The 7609-nt window shown below is 39.7% G+C and overlaps 1 long non-coding RNA gene across 1 annotated transcript; it reads right to left on the bottom strand.

Annotated features, from left to right (window-relative positions):
* Positions 1-4787: 4787 nt before the first annotated feature.
* Positions 4788-7394, bottom strand: LOC136292283 (uncharacterized). Its single transcript, XR_010721879.1, has 3 exons — positions 7201-7394; positions 6316-6412; positions 4788-4976 (listed from the first exon to the last, which is right to left on the bottom strand). It is a non-coding gene; the product is annotated as an uncharacterized lncRNA (long non-coding RNA).
* Between the last annotated feature and the right edge of the window lie 215 nt (positions 7395-7609).

The raw sequence follows: 7609 nt of genomic DNA, 5'->3' as shown, positions 1-7609 counted from the left end.
GTGTTTTTTCAGGTTTTAATTAATGTTTTTCACTGCATAGTTTTGTCTGTTCTCATAGGCTGTCCTTGGCCCAGATATCACAAGACGAAATTTAAATAGAGCACAGCATATTCTTGGTCTATGATTTTTTTTTTAAGCTCATTACATCAGTCTGCAAGGGTAACCTGAAACCCCCAAAATTCTCTAAGAGGCTGATTCCCCTCCACTCAAGTGACCATGTCCTCAGTGACATTTAGAGACCACACCTCTGCAGGTGTGAGCACCAGCCCTGGCCCACATCCTGCATCCCTGAAGCCTGTGGTGTGGGAATCCATGCTAACACTAAGCTTGCAAATCCCAGTTTGTAATATGTTTTAAAAGATCATGTTCCTACAGAAAACTCAGGGGAGAAACAGCTCCTTATTTGCTTGTTCACTCCTCTGTTTTCCAAGCATGTAGGCAAGCCAACAGAGGTGAAGAAATAATTCCGTGTGAGTGTGAAACCTCAGGAGCTGTGAAGTGCAAATATAGTACTACTGCCTTAAGAAATCCCTAAATCACAGACATGTAGGGCTGGAAGATTACAGGGGAGAATATTGTTATATTCTTCCTCTCTTTTTGTGCTCTGATCATTCATTACCAGCCACTGTCAGAGACAGGATGCACTGAGGTGAACCTTTGATCTGAGCAAGTTAAGGCCATTTTTGCTCAGTCGTGTTCTCTGAGCAATTGGTGACTATTGCCCTAATATCAGTGTACACCGCTGCAGCTGAGCAGATATTGGAATGATAACCTTGCTTTGCCATTCCCTATATTGTAGTAAATTTAACCTTTTATCATAATTTGTATGTGTTGTTTGAATTCATAGTTGGACTCATCACATCACCAGGTATATCTGTTTCTTCCATTGTATGTGGTTGTGACTGTTCTGGGCAAGAATGGTATTTTTAGTGCATGCTTGCTCTCAACCTGTAATGTCCCAATGTCATATTTATTACAAATACTGCATAATACTCCTGAAATACTCTGTGTACGTTTGCACATTCAAGGCCTTTTGTACAATGATTGCTTTGCATAAGTTTGTAAAGAATCAGCTAGCAACAAATCTTTTACTTCTGAAATTGCCTTTCCCCTTGCTAGTCATCCTTTTGACACATAAATGATCATTTTAGATATTTTAATAATAATGCTGCACCATTTACTTCAACCTGAACCATTTCACCAAATAATAGTCTACTTTTTACAGTCTTCATAGGTGATTTATGAAATAATAGTTTGGATTTTCTCTGCATTTTGCAGTTTATCCCTTTATTCGAGGTATTTCATCTTGATTCATTTGGAGTATTTTTATTTTACTTATTTTTTTTCACTTTAATCCATTCAGCTGCCCACCTAGTACATAATAGGTACTTGTTTGTTGTCAAGGAGGTAACTACAAACTCCAGGATTTCCAAATATATAGCAGACCTCAAAAACACATCTGTGACCACAGCTGACTCCTGGGATCCAGTGCCTAGAAGCCACGAAGTCTTAGCAACACACATTCACAGTACATAGGGTTTGTAACTTTGCAAGGGATTAATGAAGACCTCTGGAGGCATCAAATTCCAGAAAGGCCTAGATCTGAAATGACTCATTTGTGTAAAGATCTGGACCAAATTTTGTACTCACACTGTCCTACATCATAAACTATAAGGCAATCACCTTTCTTTTAGCTGTCATTGCTTTCAGATTCAAAGTCAGTGAAGAAAGTGAACACTAGGGCTTAAGGCATATCTCTGGTTGTAATAGACAATATCAGATTTTTAAAAATAATTCAGAATTAAATATATCTATATCTACATATATTTAAGGAAAAAAATAATAAAAAAGGTTTTAGAACTGTGTTAATCGATGATTCACTGCACTCTCCCACTGGTGATAAGACAATTTTCTGACTTCCTCTTGTACTTAGATTTCTTCTCTTGGCCTTGCAATTTGTAAAGGTGCAACCTGCTTTGAGAAGGAAAGAGAATATGTGACCAGGACTTACAGCTTGTTTCACAGTGTGCTGAGTCACAATGCTGTCTTTTATAACAGTGTTGCCTTTGAGATGTTCGTTTTTTCATCTGCAGCAGTTTTCATGAATAAATTACTTTTAAAAAAACCCCAGTGAATTTGTGAAAAGGTCTTTTTGTGCCCTGTAATTATCTCATAGAATTTCATCTGGGAAGGTACTGCCTAAAATGCTTAAAGCAATGAAGCAATGCTCATTTTTAAAACAACCTGTTTTCTGATACTTACAATAATGATGAGGTGCATTTTTAATATATTGTTTATTGCCCATGCTTGAATATTCTTTCTCTGACAGGACCATTATTCTACCGAAAACTAGAAGAATGAGGTTTTTTCACTTGTAAAAAATTAAATTGCTATTTTCTAGCTCCTAACAAAGGAAAAGGCCCTAGAATTTCACTTTTTAAACAACAGAGCTCTGTATGAATTGAAAATTTAAAATAAACAAACCACCCTAGTGAATATCTGTCATATAATTTTTAATTTGGCACTTTAAAGGCTTGATACATCTACTTAAAAGATACTTATTTGTATTAGAATAAGTGCTAAGTAAATTGAAGGTTGTACTAGTAGTTCTATTATAGCAAGGTAGTTTCAGAAAGATGTAAATTAAGTTTCCTGTATCTTTGAGTGTGAGAATGCAGGTTTTTTTTAAATGTAGGTATAATTACTGAAATCATCTTCAGATGCTGTTAGGTTCTGCCACTTACCTCTGTTATGTGACATCATACATCAGTGCTTTTTGGAAGACAATTACTTAATCAGTTGTGGTGATAGTTGATTTCTATTTCCCTCCAGACAAAATCACTCCCTTCTCTGAGCTCCTTTGTTCCACGAGGCTTTTGCATGGAACAAGGACTGACAGAAAGCTGTACCTGCATTACAGCTGCTATCATCTACATCTTCTCCCCCATGCCATTTAACTGGCAGTATCAAAAGGCAGATCTTCATGCAGTCTGGCTCACCTGGGATTTAGCTGACCCAATCTAATTTGTTTTTTTTTTTTTTAGCTACTGTTAAATTAAGCAAGCTGAAGGCAGGATAGCATAAACTGAAACGGTTTTCCCATGTTACTGATACTATTTGTGCAACTTGAAGACAGAAGATGAGAATTCTTCAACATCATCAAAGCTTGCTATTGTAGAGAGGATTTCATTGTCTCCCTAACATCCACAATGATGAGGTCATTGACTACCTGAAAAGATGTGAACGTTGGAAATTAACATCCATGGAGCCATAAACAAGGAGGTTAAATACTATGAGCAATAGGCCATCATTTTAGAAACCCAGCCTTCTCTTCCACAAGGACAATTCTGTCCATTAAGACATTACTGTGCAGTTATTATCACTAATCTATGCTTATGCAAGTAATGCATAGACCACACAAGGAGGAAGAGGCAGACAAAATATTCTGTAAGCATCTGGGAAAAGTCTCACAATTGCTAGCCTTTGTTTTCATGGGGGGCTTAGATATGTCTGCTAGAAATACAATAGAGCTGAGAGGGGACGGTCTAGGAGGTTCCTGGAGTGTGTGGAAGAAAGGCTGGAAGGAGTATTTGGGGAATTACAGGCCTGTCAGCTTGACCTTGCTGCTGGCAAAGGTCATGGAGCAAGGATCATCCATCATGAGTGCCATCATCTAGCATGTGCAGGACACCAGGGAATCTGGCTCATGGGTTTGTGAAAGGCAGACCCTGCTTAACAAACCTGATCTCCTTATATGACAACAGACCTGCGGATGAGGGGAAAGCTGTGGATGTGTCTATCTGGATCAGAAAAGCCTTTAACAGCATTTCCCACAGTATTCTCCTGGAAGAACTAGCTTCTCATGGTATGGGGGGGGATTTTGTTCACCAGCTAAAAAAACTGTCTGGATGCATGGGCCCAGAGAATGGTGGTGAAAGATGCTACATGCAGTTGGTGACTGGTCACTCATGGGTTTCCCCAGGGCTCAGTACTGGGGCTCGTTGTGATTTATATCACTATCAATGATCCAGGTGAGGGGATCACGGATCATCAGTCAGTTTGCAGATGACACCAAGCTGGGTGGGAGTGTTGATCTGCTGGAGGGTAGGAGGGCTCTGCAGAGGGATCTGGACAGGCTGGGTAAAAGTAGCAAGATGGAGGACCTGAGGTTCAACAACACCCTGTGTCAGATCCTACACTTCGCCCACAGTAACCCCATGCAGTGCTATGGGACGGGGCAGAGTAACTGGAAATTGGTCCAGTGGAGAAGGACCTTGGGGTACTGGTTGACAGCAGCTGAACATGACCCAGGGTGAGCCCAGGTGGCCAAGAAGGCCACAGGTATCCTGGCCTCTATCAGCAGTGATGTGGGTATCAGCAGTGGTCCTGAATCCAGCAGAACCAGGGCAGGGATTGTTCCACTGTACTCAGCACTGGCAAGGCCACACCTCGAGTGCTGATTCAGTTCTGGGCTCAACTCAGGAAGGACATTGAGGTGTTGGAGTGTGTCCAGAGAAGGGCAACAACGCTGGTGAAGGGTCTGGAGCACAAGTCATATGAGAAACAGCTGAGGCTACTGGGATTGTTTAGCCTGGAGAAAAGGATGCTCAGGAAAAACTTACTGCTCTCCACAGCTGCATCAAAGGAGGTTGTACTGAGACGGGGGGGGGGTTGGTCTATTCTCCCACGTAACAAGACAAGACTCTTGTGAACCAATGTTAGTAATTTTGTTTGAACTTTAAGAAATTTATAACCTATTTTGCAGAACTGTTGCATGCATTCAGTGACTTTCAGTAATTAAGTGCAGTGCACAATGACTTAATATCATCTGTCAAACTCAGTATAGTTGTTTATTCTATTATTGTCAGTTCCTGAGCGTGTCACATAATGTGAGGTGATGTGCAAGCACAGAATAAATAAGAGTTCTTTCTCTGAAGTTCCTTCCATTTCCATATAACACAGCCACACAGGAGAAACTGCAAGGAAACAATGAGATCACACTGAATGGCAATGATCTTGGCATACTAGCAACGTAACGTAAATAAAGTTATTTTCCTATGCACTGTGACCAAATTTAGACAAAAGACTAACGGATGCATTCTGTGAGATATTTCCCTGGAAAATACAGGGAATTGCAGTGGTGGTATAAGTGTTAACATAAAACCACAAAAGTCTGTTTTGGAAATGCAAGTGGGCAGCATGTATTTTGTTTGGATGTAAAGTTTATTGATATACAAAGTTAAATGCAAAATTTCAGTAAATATTTTGAGAAGAGAAGAAAAACAGAGGCAGAAAAAATATTGAAAAGGTTCATTTGGACTTTTTAGGTTAAATTCAGAAGAAGATTTAAGAGGCAATCAAGCAACAGAAACCTTTGTGTTCAGTAATTATGACACATACAATCCTTGTGCAGACAGAGTTTTTCCTCAGTTCACCTTGTAAGTGAATGATGAATGAATCATTCTCTTTTATTCTTTTTTTCCTTTGTCTAAAACAGTATTTAACCCTTCTATCAAAATGCATCCAACAATATCACACAGACTAACGGCAAAGGCTGTTCCAGCAATGCGATACAGAATGATGAAACTGGTGGTCTGCATAGGGTAGGTACTTATATGCTGGAGAAGATTCACAGCCAATGAACTGCTGAGCCTGGGTTTGTATATACTATTTAAATTGACTTGTCAGCCTAGCATTTGCTTTATTAAAATGTCTACTTGGGAGCATATTCAAGTCAAAATTATTTTCTTCCATTAAAATACTTTGTTTACATTTTGTTTTCTTTAAATTGCTTTACATCAACGCTAAACTGAAAGTAGTTTCCTGCTGTTTCACGGTAAACAACCACCATCTCTTCTTAGAAGTCAACATCATTATAATGCTTCTCATCCATACGATACAGAAACCAGGTATTGATAATCCATGAGGGCATGGGGAAGGGGGATTTAACTTATGTCTGAGCTGGGAGGTGGAGCAGTGGTAAGAAACCAAGAGCTAAAGCTCAGCAAGAAAATATGGCCTTTATGCCAAAGCTCTCACAGGGCGTGAGCAAGACAAAAGGAAAGGCAGAGGGAAGACCATTGCAATTGTGAAAGTTGGGGTGAGCTGGGTGTTCCAACGGGTGAACAAGAAAGGCTGGGCTGGCAATTCATAGAGGGAGTGGCCCATATTTACCTTCAGCCAATGGGTATGGAACATGGGACAGTTTCTAGCTTCCAGTTAAGAGGTCCGTGTTCCCTTTCCTGTGTTCATAATCTGCCCTCACATGCTATTGAGTTCAGCTGTACTGAAAAACACCAGTAAATGGAGACTTACAGAAGCCACACTGAGATTTTCTGGCCCTGGCTGTTCTTCCTTGAGGTTGTGAGAAGCTCTGGTTAGAGGCACGAGAGATGCTTGAATTTTCAAAGCTCTGCAAAGTAAACATAGAGAGCTGGTTACAGCATTTGTAAATTAAAGATTGCTTTAATCTTCAGCGACAGATTTATGAAATATTGCTTTAAATTCTGTTTCATGCTTCACAGCCAACTGAGTTTATTTCAGAAACAAAGGCAATTTAAAAGAACCCATAGATTACTTTAGCTACTGAATAGTATAAATTATCCCTAACTAAATTTTGTCAGTAGAGTATGTTGAGATATTTAGATAAAACATGCTTTTGACATTTATTGCAGAATGATCCCTTTCCAAACACTTCAAGTCACAAAAGGGGACCGTGGGGTGAATCATTTTGGGGCTGGTGGTCTTTTTGCTGACAAATATGATAATCGCTAAGGATGGAAAGCTTAGACTTTTTAATTAGTTGTTTTGTTTGGTTTGGTTTTCCTATAGTATGGTGCAGTACTATGCAATCAGACAGCATTGCATTAAAATTCTGATGTTAAAAATACTGTAAACATGTAAAAATGTAGCTTGCTGTGGCAGATGCTGTTGCTAAATATATAATTACTAGGATGCAGAAGAAATCTTTCTGAGGTAAAAGCAAGAAATCTAAGAAATCTCTTGCTTAACTGAAATGTTTAGCAACAAGTCCTGCCCCAAATTCTTTACAAGTCAACAGTTTTTGAACACATAGTCTCAGCAAAAGGCTACCTCCAGCCTTTTTTTGGAGACTATTTGTCGGGGTAGAATTGTGATTTTCACAGTTAATTTTGCTGTTAATTTTACCTCATTATCCTCAAGACTAAATGCAAAACTTACTGTGGGAAATATTTTTCACCAGCTGAAACGTAACTGTGGCAGGTATCAACAGCATGCACCACTATGCATGAGCCAAGAAATCTGTGAGTGACCCTCCCCTGCAAAAACATACTGTTTTGCTATTATCTGGTGGATGGGTCTGGACTTTCTGCAAACCTCATCTTTCACATCCAAGTTGCTGAGGAACCCAAGGCATGTTCTCACCCTTGATGGAGCCATGACTCTGCTTCCTGATTTATTCCACTCGCCCCATAGCACCTGGAACAGCTTTCTGGAACAGGTGCATGCCATCAGTGTCCTATAGGAGCCATCTGTATCTGTCCATACCTTTTGGCTGGAGACAATAGCTAACCTAGATTCGCTGTTTTCTGGGGCTGCAGAAAGAAGCCTAATGCAGTTAGAAAACTGC

This window comes from Chamaea fasciata, unplaced genomic scaffold, assembly GCF_029207755.1.
Source record: "Chamaea fasciata isolate MVZ Bird 193981 ecotype frontalis unplaced genomic scaffold, bChaFas1.0.hap1 SCAF_1, whole genome shotgun sequence".
NCBI lineage: Eukaryota > Metazoa > Chordata > Aves > Passeriformes > Sylviidae > Chamaea > Chamaea fasciata.
The sequence above is the reverse complement of the archived record's forward strand: the minus strand, read 5'-3'. Positions and strand labels throughout refer to the sequence as shown.